Below are 13,938 nucleotides of genomic sequence, written 5' to 3' on the forward strand. Positions count from 1 at the left end.
GCATGAACCACACACATATCTTTACCCATCACTGTTTGTATCCTGGACCACATATGAAAGAAAAATCCAATGAGTGTTGGTGGAGATATGGTTAAAAAGGAATTCTCATCCTCTGTTGGTGGGAATACTAATTCAATCTCTTTGGAAGACAACCTCTTTGGAAAACATCTCAAAACACTGACAATTGGATTTTCATAAAACCCAGCAATTCCACATCTTAGGATCAACCCTCTGGGGCCCAAAAACACTATTTTGAAAAAATTATTTGCACTCCATATTCATTGTAGCACTATTCAGAATAGTCCAAATCTGGGCATATGTCCATCTCCTAAATTTGTGATGACTAATTATAATGCAACCAGTCAACACTCAGCATGATATTTCTCCTATGGAAAAAAAGCCAATCCACCACTTTCTTAATATTTCAATATTTTTATGTGCCAACTATGTTGAGGAATTATAAAGGGATTGGAGTTTCAAATAATATTCAACAGAAGGAGATTAAATTGAATTGCAAGTGTTTTAGCGTGGCTTTGTCTAGAAACTGCACCACACCAAACCAGACATATCTAAACTCCAGAGGCTGAACATAGAAGCAACGGGAGTAGAATCCTAGCAATGCCTAATTCTCCTGTCTCATACAGCGCATACATTTCTGACATCAAGAAAATATGTGAAGCATCTTTCCTCATTCTGAAGGTCAAATTGGAAAAGCTGACAGGGATTAAAAATTAGACATAGGTTTGTTCTTTGAAGTACCAATAGCCTTGGGTGAATAGTAATAAATTAAAAAGATAAAATATAAGTAAGGTGCAAAATGAAAAGTTGAAAATATTTTAGATAAAAATTAAAGCTCTGGAAGATGAATACGAGGAGATCCTAAGGATAAGTATGTTGATATACATTTTGTGGAGATAACCCATAATATGCACATAGAGTTAATCTCAGGGACTCTCCAAAAATGCTACTTGCTGCTTTAGTTACTGAATCACCAGCTGCTTCAGATACTGCTGGATGCCTCACAACATTCTCAAATTTAAAAGATACAAAACATAATTCTAATACTTCTTGTCTCCAGTTGTCAGATTCAGAAATTATATTTAACTTGGGGTAGAGCAATTTTACAGTATATAGGGGGTTCAATCTCCAGCATCTCATATGGTCCCCAAGCACTGCCAGGAGTAATTCCTGAGTACAGAACCAGGAGTAATGCTTAAATACCACTGGGTGTGGCCCAAAAAGAAAAAAAAAACACAAAGAGAAGAAGTTATACTTAACCTTTTTCATTATAATGCTGCTGCTATCTTAACGCCATTTTTCATCCTTCCATAAGTAATAAATGAACATAAAGATAATTAAAAAATTATAATAAAAAATTTTGAAAATAGAATAAATAGTATTCTTACATTTAAAAATTTTGAAAATAATCATTTTCAATTGTAATTAAAAATTTCTCATTCAGTAAATGTTTACTAAGCACCTGCTAGATACCAAGTACTATGTTGAGTAGTAGAGTGTGTGGTGAAGTGCATTAGGGTATGAATAGAGGGAAAGATTAGAAACTGGACTGGATAGACATGTCAGAACTGGGCATGATCAGAGGAAAAGTAAGTCTGAAATGAGAATCCAGAAGAGAGAAGTGATGTGGTGGCACAAAGGAACATTTCTTGCCTTTCTGTCTTAGAGAGATAAAAGAAGCCAACACAAAGGATAAAGGCTCCTTGAAGAAACAACATGAGACTTATATAAAAGAGCAAGACATTGAGGTTCATTTCTGCTTAAGCAGCATTAAGACTCTGCAATTCTGAATGCCAAGGAAAAAGAAAGGATTGTGAGTCTAAATACTCATAATTTTTAGGTCCAGTGCTTAAAAGAGTTTCCATATCTTAATATCAGCGACTATATTATTTATGTCTTCAGTTCTTTACATTTAATTACTTAACCTCCCAACAACTTCTTTTAGTTTGTTATGTGATGTAAGGACCCCCAAAATTTATCCCACTAGTCAATGTTCTCAAGAATACTTATCTAGTAATTATTGGTCACTGATTTGTAATATTAGCTTATTAATGTGGTAATTCTTATATATGAAAAGCCTTTACTTGTAATATTTTGTCTATTTTTGGGAAAGGGGGAGGTGAGTTGGGTTACACCCAAAAGTACTCAGGGCTTACTCTAGCACAGTCAGAGGGCCATGTGAAGTGCCCAGGATCAAACCCTTGCCTGCTGGTGCAAAGAAAGTGCCTTACCGCTCTTCTCCCTTTGCCTCATTAGTCCTCTGGGTTAGATTTACTATTTGGTGTAACAGTCTTTCTACTAGATTCTGTGATCTCTGAGAGAAGAGACTATCTTTCGTCCTAAAAGCTGGCTCATTTCTGAACCAGTTTAGGTGTTTAATCAACATTATTTTTAAGGAATGGATCTGATCAGTTAATTTTCTCATAATGACTTTTGAGTTCTCACTGCAATATAATAAATTTGCCATGACATATGCCAGGGCTTTATTCAATCTTTACAAATATTTTATACTGACAAGGAATTCTCCATCATGAAATTGGCATTCAATTTACATAGTTCTGCAATCTCAAAGCATTCACAGAGCCCCGTGAAAACTCAAATAGGCAATCCACAAATTAAATTATCAGCTCCTAATTAAGTGGATGTTGACTTTCATTAAAACTTGTAAAATGTTCCAGAAGTTAATTAATAGCTTGAAAATAATCATGAACCTCATGAATTTGAAATCTGCCAATAAAGTAGATATCCTGAGAAGTATCCAACTCTCTCAAGAGTTTCCAAGTGTATGGTATATATATTTTCATAGTATCTTTCACTATAATGACGAAAAAATATGTGGTAGATTTTTCAACTTGTCAGAGTGAGACATGTCCTTATTTAGTCCTAAGATAGGTATTTAAAAACTTGGTTCTATCTGTTTCTTTTTAAAGATAGGAATTGCTTCTTCTGATTATTTTCATATACTACTTTTAGGACAAACAAATATAGCTCAAATGATGGCTTGGAAGCACAATTTTCTTTTTTCTTTTTTTTTTCTTTTTGGGTCACGCCTGGCGATGCACAGTTGTTACTCCTGGCTTTGCACTCAGGAATTACCCCTGGCGGTACTAGGGGACCATATGGGATGCTGGGATTCGAACCCGGGTCGGCCGCATGCAAGGCAAACGCCCTACCCGCTGTGCTATTGCTCCAGCCCCAGCACAATTTTCTTTGATAGGAAAAGTACCTTTGTTTCCGTGCTCCAGGTTGTTTCATCCACTTCAACCTTTTCCCTTCATTTAATAGGATTAACAGAGGCAAATTATAATTCCAGACTGTGGATTATCAATCTTGTATTCTCTTGTTCAGTGAAATTGCCCTTCACCCCTCTTGCCTTGACCTTGTGACTTGTGATAGTTGTTTCAGAAGTCAGGAGAAAGGGCACAGGTCTGGAGCGACAGCGTGTAAGGCTCTTGCATTACAAGCAGCTGACTCAGGTTCAATCCCCTGCACCCCAACTAGTCTCCCATATCAACTGGGAATCATCCCTGAGTGCAGCAGAACGATCTCAGGATTAATCTGGGTGTGGTCCCCCCAAAAAAGGCGGGGGCGGCGGGAGTAGATTCGGTTCCTTGCTGGCTGGATTAAAATAGATTTGGGCTTCTGCACCGCAAGAGATACAGTGACCAGAATACAAAGACTATCCACAGAATGGGAAAGGATATTTACACAATACCCATCAGATAAGGGGTTGATATCAATGGTATATAAAGCACTGGTTGAACTCTACAAGAAGAAAACATCCAACCCCATCAAAAAATGGGGCGAAGAAATGAGCAGAAACTTTACCAAGGAAGAAATACGAATGGCCAAAAGGCACATGAAAAAGTGCTCTGCATCACTAATCATCAGAGAGATGCAGATCAAAACAACCATGAGATACCACCTCACACCACAGAGACTAGCACACATCCAAAAGAACAAAAGCAACCGCTGTTGGAGAGGATGTGGGGAGAAAGGGACCCTTCTTCACTGCTGGTGGGAATGCCGACTGGTTCAGCCCTTCTGGAAAACAATTTGGACGACTCTCAAAAAATTAGATATTGAATTCCCATTTGACCCAGCAATACCACTGCTGGGAATATATCCCAGAGAGGCAAAAAAGTACAATCGAAACAACATCTGCACATGTATGTTCATCGCAGCACTGTTTACAATAGCCAGAATCTGGAAAAAATCCGAATGCCCCAGAACAGATGACTGGTTGAGGAAACTTTGGTACATCTATACAATGGAATACTATGCATTGTTAGAAAAAAGGAGGTCAAGAATTTTGTAGTTAAGTGGATGGGCATGAAAAGTTTCATGCTGTGTGAAATGAGTCAGAAAGAGAGAGACAGACATAGAAAGATTGCACTCATCTATGGTATATAGTATAACAGAGTGGGAGACTAACACCCAAGAACTGTAGAAATAAGTACCAGGAGGTTGACTCCATGGCTTCGAGGCTGGCCTCACGTTCCGGGAAAAGGGCAACTCAGAGAAGCGATCACCAACTACATTGTAGTCGAAGGCCATGTGGGGGAAGGGAGTTGCGGGCTGAATGAGGGCTAGAGACTGAGCACAGCGGCCACTCAACACCTTTATTGCAAACCACAACAGCTAATTAGAGAGAGAGAACAGAAGGGAATGCCCTGCCACAGTGGCAGGGTGGGGTGGGGGGGAGATGGGATTGGGGAGGGTGGGAGGGACTCTGGGTTTACGGGTGGTGGAGAATGGGCACTGGTGAAGGGATGGGTTCCCGAACTTTGTATGAGGGAAGTATAAGCACAAAAGTGTATAAATCTGTAACTGTACCCTCACGGTGATTCTCTAATTAAAAATAAATAAATTTAAAAATTAAAAAAAAATAGATTTGGGAAGCTCATGGGATCTCAACGTCCTTTCAACAGTAAGTTTGCATCACCTTGTCTACAGCTAGATCAACTTGTCTACATAAGAGTTCCTATTTCATTTATGACTCCCTGTCTCTGTACCCCCATCTTCCAGGGTTGCAATTCAAATAATCAGACTCCTCCTGCCTCTCCCCACAAACACACGGGGCTAATTCTATGCAAATGTCAAGGTTTCAAAGCCACCCAAGTTCCAGTCCAGAACTAATGGACTAATTTGTCCTTAGTTGAAACAGCCTCCAACAATGCCAGGATTCTCTCAAAGCGCTCCTAAATGAACTTCTCAAGCATTGCACTCAAACATCTGAAAGGCCTTGGGAGAGCGACCCCCCACCGCACTTCCCGCAGGAAATCAGAGGTCTTTATTTTTTATTTTTATTTTTTGTAATATCTCTAGCCTCTTTATTTATTTTATTTTTTTAAAATTTTTTATTGAGTCACCATGTGGAAAGTTACAAAGTTTTCAGGTTTAAATCTCAGTTATACAATGCTCGAATACCCATCCCTTCACCAGTGCTCATATTCCACCACCAAGAATTCCAGTATAGCTCCACCCCGCCCCCCCACACCCCTACCCCCCATGCCTTAACCCCCCCACCCTTAGCCCCCCCACCCCACCCACCCCCCCGCCTGTGTAACTAATAAATTTCACTTTACTTTCACTTTGATTGCATACAATATTTCAACAAAACTCACTATTATTGTTTGGAGAGTCTCTCCCCTAAAGTCAGACCTGCTGAAAAGGAAGCATTAGATAATTTGTTTTCCATTGCTGAGGATGAAAAGGTATGAGGTCGAGTGACCACACTTAGCAATCTCTCAACTCCAGTTCTCCACTTCTCCACTACCCGTTCTTTCTCCTTTCCTATTACCCCCACTTCTCTGTACTTACTCTGTCCCTTTCCTATTTTCCTCACGGAATCTTCCTCTATTTTTCCCCTCTCTCCCTTCTTCCTAAATTGTTGACTGCAATTTCCTCACGCAGAATTCATCTCCAGGGGGGTTTGCAGGAGAAGTCAATGGTCCCCACTTTCTCTCCAAAACCCCGGTTGGCTTCAAGGGGGAAAAAAAGTGAGGGGGGGGGAATGGGCTCTTCGCATCAATTGGCACCGTGCACCCGTGCACCGGGAGCCTCCCACAAAAGACTGAAGAACACTGCTTCACACTACCCTGACCCAAACCCCTTGGTCAGCTTTAAAACTTAGTCGGCGCTGCCCTCTACCGTTTGCCCGGGGTGGGGTGGGGGGCCGCTTTCAGCCTGATCCAGCAGCACCTGCGAGCTCCGACCGTCTCTCCCAGCCGCTGCCCTGCACTCCCCCGCAGCACCTCGGCTCACCTCTCCCTCGCACCCCTCCCCGCTCTGTTCACGGAGGGGGGGACTGCACCCCGCGGTGGATTTCAGACTGGCCCCTGCCTTCTGCTCCTCCCCCGGCTCTTGCCCGCGCTCGCGCTCGCCCCCCCTTGGCAATCGGGGCGCCCAGACTTGGCGACGCTCCGCGCCCGCCGCGAGCTGCAACGCTGGGTTCCCAGTGCGGGTGAAAGACGCTCGAGGACACGGTCCCCGGAGCTCGGCGCCGCTGAGAGCGGGCTTAAGAAACGGCTTTCAGCCTCCTCGGGAGAATCAGCAGCGAGTCCAGAGCAAGACTTCCCGAGCTCGCTGGACGCGCCTGCCTGCCCTGGGAGAGACAGCTGCACGCTCCGTCCACCAGGTAAGGGGCGCGCGCCTGCCCGAACCGCCCCGGCTTCCCTGCTTCCCCCGCTCCGGGACCCGGGCTCAAACTCAGCCCGAGGGACCTTCTGATCCTGTGAAATGCAAAAGGTGGCAAAGACTGGGGGGGCTGCGGGCTGGAGACTACCGGGGTCGCCTGGACATGCTGTACCTGCCCCCTGCTGGGTCTCTTAGAATTGGACTCCTTTCTGGTCCAACAACACCCTTAAATGTAGGAGTCAGGTATGGACGCTGTGTGCAACAGTGGTTTGAGAATCGTCTCTTGCTCCTTTGTAAAACGGGAGGCGGGGGGGGGGGGGTTGTCTGAAGCTATTTGCGCATTAAATGCATTCGAAGAGGGTGCTGAGAGGAAAAACGTGAGTGGGAATCACGCAGATAGGGACCGCGGGGGAATGAGGTGACTTCCAAGACGATGTCCTTTGATGGCAAAGCCTTCATCGAGAAAGGACCGTATAGTTGCTCCATCCCTCAGGAAAGTCCTGATCAAGCGAATGCCCAGGTGGACCGGTGATGGGGCCGTCTTTTCTTTATTTTTTATTTTTAAATAAAATAAAACTCGTGCTTTATAAAGTGAGAGTTAAGGGAAGTCTAGTTTTAAGCTATTTCCACTCAGCAAGGCCAACTGGGTAACTGGGTTCTACAAGAAAAAAGAGAGGTGAAATTCTTGTGGTTCCTGCATCTGTCACTGGTTTGGGCATTGTTGTGATAATACAAACTTTTGTGTTTCTGCCTGTGTTATGGCAAACACCTTGTCAAAAACCCAGCTGTGCTTGTCCTTGAATTAGAGGAATGAAACAGTATTTTGTGTCAGTATTCCTGGACGTCTGCCTCTAACCTTGCTCCATGTCCTTCCCTGCTTCCTGCACCAAATTCCTTTGGGAGTCCAGGAGGGAATAATAGATGGTCAGATGGGTTGGGGGAGGGGAGTCTTCCCCCAGATAATTCAGGATTCTCTCACCATTCTTACATGTTATCTCCAGTTTCAAGTTATGAACTTAACTGTCCCAGAATATATGTTTACCTAAGTTACTTTTGAATACATGCGAATATAAAACCCAAAACCCTAGGGTGGCCCAGTGACTCAGGAGATTCTCTGACAACGTTTTTCATGGGGCAGAAAGCAGGTGTGCTGCCTCATCAATGGAAGCATATTTGAAATTCTTTTTAAATCATGTCTAAAATATAAAGAGATTATTAGCCAGCTTTTCTTCTCTGACTGATGCTCTTGTATTCCTTCTGAACTAAGTAAGCTGACCCTGTCTTTAACACATAATGAGTGGAGGCAGTTGAGGCCCACTTAAAAAAAAATGAAGAAAAGATGCCTACTTTTTCCTTTTCTTCAAAATTTTGCATACACATCATAAAGACTTTGTAAATAGCTTCCTCAGCAGGACTTGGATCACTGAATTTTTGGTGTCAATTCAAATTGACCATTTAGGTCCATCAGTAAATTTTAATTTTTACAGAAATCACCATCACAAACATAACAAAACAGGTTTTGACTCTTTTTTTTCTCAGAGGCATTCCCAGACCACACAGTTCTGGGATCTCCACACCATTTCCTCGGGCATGTGTTAAGACATAACCCATCACCTGCCTTCAGCTCACCCTGAAACTACCTGTCAGCTATTCTGGTATATGTACAAAGATTTGCTTGCCATTTTCCCTCAGTGATGGCTAGTAAGCATCAATAATGTGAATGCATTTCTTTTAAGGAAAAAAATCACTATGATGGTCATTCTTAGAGGTGGTATATAGGAAGAGACAAAATCCAGGACACATATCTAGCCAAGGTTTCACTACAATGTGCTCTCATTCCCTGCCATTTGGTGATGTTATTATTGAAGAAGGAGGTAGCGCCAGCAGCACTTCACTGACCCCAAGGAAATCAAGTACCCCCTCTTTAAATATGATATCCATATCACTCAGACTCCACACCTTCAAATTGAAAGTAGAGGAAGGAAGGAAGGAAGGAAGGAAGGAAGGAAGGAAGGAAGGAAGGAAGGAAGGAAGGAAGGAAGGAAGGAAGGGAGGGAGGGAGGGAGGGAGGGAGGGAGGGAGGGAGGGAGGGAGGAAGGAAGGAAGGAAGGAAGGAAGGAAGGAAGGAAGGAAGGAAGGAAGGAAGGAAGGAAGGAAGGAAGGAAGGAAGGAAGGAAGGAAGGAAGGAAGGGAGGAAGGTAGGCCAGTTCACTTGCGGAAAACCTCAGATTCTGGCCTTATGGTTATTTTATTTCTCAAGCATCAGGACCCCATTGCCTTATCATTACACACAGGTCTTTGAAAAAAACACAACAAACATTTCTATGGTCCTTTCTGGAATTTTATTTCTGTGCTACCCTTTAAAAGCAAAAGATCTAGGGACTGGAGGGAGGAATCAGTTGGCTGAGTACATGCTTTGCATGCATGGAGTCTAAGTTCCCTTCTCACTCGCATGGGTTCTCAAGTACCACCAGCTGAGATCCCCAACACCAAGCCAGGAGCTGCCTCTGAGAACTGTTGGGTATGACCATAAAAAATTCCCCAAAATACATAGATAAAAGGAAAATATCCATATCTAATATTTTGATACAGGAGGCTCCTATTTCTGCAAGGTTACTTACACAAGAAAAGCTGCTTGTGGCTGCTCAAGGGGTCAATTTTAACCAAATAGATGGTGCTGTTCAAACCAGGTATTATCAAGACAGTCTTAGACCTTTCCATATTCCAGGACAGAAATGAATCTGGACTTCTTGTGTTTTAGCTTCTTTCCTTTGGATCTCTCTCCCTTCTCTGTGTGGAATGAAATAAACACTAACTTCAGGGAAACACTGAAGATAACTGTGTTCCCTGGGTGGGCAGATGGGACAGGAGAGAAGAAGGGGCAAATGAGGCAGCAGCTCTCCAGAGGGCCCACTTCTCCCTTCTCCCTTGTTTTCTTTGATCTGAGTCATTGTCTAGAACCAGATTTGTTATCCCTAATGCCTGGGGTCCAAATCAGTCAAATGACAAAAACCTGTCCTCTGGGAATGAAAGGACTTACATCAATATTTTATCTACTATTTCAGGATTTTATATTTTTTTTGTATATTTTGTGAATCAGGAAACTGAGGACCAGAATTTAGAGTGGTCATTCAGTCAGGAAGTTGATAGATTTCTGGATCACAATAAACTAGCAAAATTCTTGAGAATTTCATTCTGTGATTACCTGGTTTGATATGTTTCTTGTCCTAAAAGAATTCAGTGCTTTTATTCCAAAGTTGCATTTTTCTAAGACACGCTAAATGAAGACTGCATAGAAAGAGGAGTACTTGTAGTATGTTCCTATTAGAGTTTTCTCTGGTTGATCAGTTGTCAACATAAGCATTTGTAAGATAGCAACACAAAATCTTTTAGAAGGTTTAAAACTCAATCCTTATACATCTGGAACCTTTAAACTACAGTTTGTAAGAGGAATGTGTATCTTGAGATCTGATTATCAGTATACGCCATATGGAAGGACTTTGTGAATCTGGCATGAGAAAGAAGGTATTTTTATAGCAAGAAGCTGATATTTTGAAAAATAGCAGCAGCAGCTTGCATTTCCAAAACACTAGGATCCTTTTAATGCCCCCATCTACTAAAAGTTCCCAAATAAAGTAAAAAAACTAGATCCCATAAAATGTTCTTCCTTAACGTGGCTTTTCTGCAGCTTTATCAGATAATTCTCATGTAGTGATAATTTCATGGCATTTGGGAAGAATCTTACTTAAACATTAAAGTATGGGTTTTGTTGGGACAACATGTCCAATAAAATCAATTTTGAGTCAAAATTTGTATACTCGATGATTAAAGACAAATGGACAATGAAACTCATATAAAATACCTCTTCAAAAGTCACTTTATTTTCAATATCCTAGTACCATTTAAGGTTATCATTAGTCTGTTCAGTGTATTGATCAGGGTGGGAAAAAGGAAACAAATTATTATGATTCATATCTGCTTTGCATTAGGAGTTGTGCTAATAACTGCATATATTCTTTTATTCAATATTCATGCAAGCTGTTTGGGATATTTTCGACCCCACAGTTTATTCATTCACTTAAAAACTATTCATAAATAGGCCTAAGGATATGGTTCAGCTGTGGTGTGAACCTTGCATATGTGAGGCTCTGGGTTTGATCCTATCACTGCAAAAAACAATATGTGTGTATGTGTTTGATCTGACACACCAGCACACCAGCTGTTCTTTTCTGAAATCTATAGAAACTTCAGAGTGAGGTTTACATTAGGAATTTTTTTGCTGAGTGAAATGAATCAGGAAGAGAGGGGCAGACATAGAATCACTACACTCATTTATGCAGTATAAAATAACATAATAAGAGAATAACATCCAAGAACAGTAGAGACAAGATTTTCCCCTCACACATGAGGGGAAAAGCTAGAGAAAAGGCCAGAGAAGTGTGTTGATCTTCAGGGACTTCCTCCATTTATCAGACTCAGAAAGTTAAAAGAAACCCATGAGTTGTCTCCAATCTGTGCTTCTGCTACTTAGCACTGCCTCACGACCCCTCAGGCTCCCACCATGACCCTTGTTCTTGCAACAGCACCTCTCTCACCCAAGTTGAAAGGGTAGTCACTTAAAAAGGAATATAAACTACTTCATATTTTCTGAATTGTTGGCCTATGATTCACTTGCTTTTCCCTTCAATTTGGTCTCCTTTCAGCAGCACAATTACAAGAAGAAAAGATGATGATGAATCAGCTAAAATTTCATTTTAACCTTTAGTCTATAAGATAGTATTCAGGGCAGGAGAATGGAAATTAGAATGTAGAGGGGTTGCATTCATTTTTCTATGTTAACAGATCTAGTTAGCAATACACAGAGGCAGATTTCAATCTTCAAGATGCAGGTGTATCTAACAAAGCCTGAGAGTGTATATACCCTCCTGGAAGTAGGTATCTAAGAAGTGCATCTCTGTGCCTATCTCAGGACAATTTTTAAAATGTAGACTTTAAGACCAGAGAGATAGTACACACAGTAGGGCATTTGCCTTGTATGCAACTGACCCCTGGTTTAATCCCCAGTACCCGATATGGCCCGCTAAGTAGTGCTGATCCTTGTTCTTCATGTAGATCCTGGTCAGCATTGAATAAAAAACTAATGGGTTTTATTGCAGCTAAAGAAGCATGAAATGCATATAGTGAAACTTACTTTCAAAGAACTAGAGTTTTGATTTAGAGACATGCATTCTTTACATAAAAACTATTGCTGTCATGACCCAAGTATTAGCCACCAGAGTTTTGTTTGTGGGAAAATAAAACTGCTTTTTAAAAATGGGCAAGGACGGCAGGGATATATCTTAATAAACACTTTTCTTTTTTCTCTGGTTCTTTTTATTGAATCATCATGAGATATAGTTACAAAGCTTTCATGATTGAATTTCAGTCATAAAATGATCGAACAACCATTCCTTTACCAGTGTACATTTTCTACCACCAATGTCCCCAGTGTCCCTCCGACCACCCCCACCCAATCCAACCTCCTGCCTCTATGGCAGACAATTTCCCTCTTACTCTCTCTCTAATTTGGAACATTATGGTTTGCAATACAGATCCTGGAGGCCATCATGTTTGGTTCTTTATCTACTTACAGCACACATCTCCCATCCCAAGCGATCTCTCCAACCATTATTGACTTAGTGATCCCTTCTCTATCCCAGCTGCCTTTTCCCCAGCTCATGAGGGAAGACATCCAACCATGGAGCAATCTTCCTGGGTCTTGTCTCTACTGTTCTTGGATGTTATTCTCTTATTGTGTTATTTTATTTTATTTTATTTTATTTTATTTTTTGCTTTTTGGGTCACACCTGGCGATGCACAGGGGTTACTCCTGGCTCTGCACTCAGGAATTACCCCTGGCCGTGCTCAGGGGACCATATGGGATGCTGGGATTTGAACCCGGGTCGGCCGCGTGCAAGGCAAACGCCCTACCCGCTATGCTATCTCTCCAGCCCATTGTGTTATTTTATAATCCACAAATGAGTGCAGTGATTCTATGTCTGTCCCTCTCTTCCTGATTCATTTCACTTAACATTATACTCTCCATGTCCAACCACTTAAAAGCAAATTTCATGACTTCATCTTTTTAACAGCTGCATAGTATTGCATTGTGTAATGCACCAAAGTTTTTTTAACCAGTCGTCTATTCTTGGGCACTCGGGTTGTTTCTATATTCTAGCTATGGTGAACAGTGCTGCAATGAACAAACAGGTATGGATGTCATTTCTACTGTGCTTTTTCGCACACCCAGGATATATTTCCCAGAAAAGGTATTGCTGGGTCATATGAAAGCTCAATTTCTAGTTTTTTGAGGAATTCCCATATTGTTTTACAGAAAAGATGGACCAGTTATCATTCCCACCAGTGAAAGAGTTTCTTTATCCCCACATTCGCGACAGCACCGACTGTTCTTGTTCTTTTTTGATGTGTGCCCATCTTTGTGGTATAAAATGATATTTCATTATTGTTTTGATTTGCATTTCTCTGATTAGTGATGCAGAGCATTTTTTTCATGTGTCTTTTGGCCATTTTAATTTCCTTTTTGAGAAAGTTTCTTTCTGTTCATTTCTTCTCCCCATTTTTTGATGGGGTTGGAGGTTTTCTTCTTGTACAGTTATAATAATGTCATATATATCCTGGATATTAACCCTGTATCTTATGGGTCACTGTCACTGTCATCCCGTTACTCATCGATTTGTTCAAGCGGGCACCAGTAACGTCTCTCATTGAGAGACTTATTGTTACTGTTTTTGGCATATCCAATATGCCACGGGTAGCTTGCCAGGCTCTGCTGTGTGGGCGAGATACTCTCGGTAGCTTGCTGGGCTATCTGAGAGGGGCAGAGGAATTGAACACGGGTTGGCCGAGTGAAAGGCGAATGCCCTACCGCTGTGCTGTAGCTCCAGCCCCATCTTATGGGTACTGGATAAATAATTTTTCCCATTCAGTGGGCTCTCTCTATTTTGGTCACTGTTTCCTTTGCGGTGAAGAAGCTTCTTAGCTTAATGTAGTCCCATTTGTTTGTTTCCATTTGCTTGGTCAATGGTGTTTCATCCTTAAAGATGCCTTTAGCTTCAATGTTATGAAGGGTTCTGCCTACATTTTCCTCCTTGTGCTTATGGATTCGGGTCTGATATTGAGGTCTTTAATCCATTTTGATCTGATTTTTGTATCTGGCATTAGAACACTTTTCTTTTTTTAATTTTTTAAAAAGTTTTTAAATTTTATTGAATCACCGTGAGA

General features: G+C 41.5%; 1 protein-coding gene across 2 annotated transcripts in view; it reads left to right on the forward strand.

Moving 5' to 3' along the window:
* The first annotated feature begins 6,346 nt into the window (after nt 1–6,346).
* Nucleotides 6,347–13,938, forward strand: part of HTR1E (5-hydroxytryptamine receptor 1E) — a 90,807-nt gene continuing 83,215 nt past the window's right edge. For both annotated transcript variants that reach the window (XM_055136985.1, XM_055136987.1), the window contains exon 1: nt 6,347–6,658. The gene's annotated coding sequence lies outside the window, so the exon portion shown is untranslated. The remainder of the gene's footprint in view (nt 6,659–13,938) is intronic.

The sequence above is a fragment of the Sorex araneus genome, chromosome 4, assembly GCF_027595985.1.
Source record: "Sorex araneus isolate mSorAra2 chromosome 4, mSorAra2.pri, whole genome shotgun sequence".
Taxonomy (NCBI): Eukaryota; Metazoa; Chordata; class Mammalia; order Eulipotyphla; family Soricidae; genus Sorex; species Sorex araneus.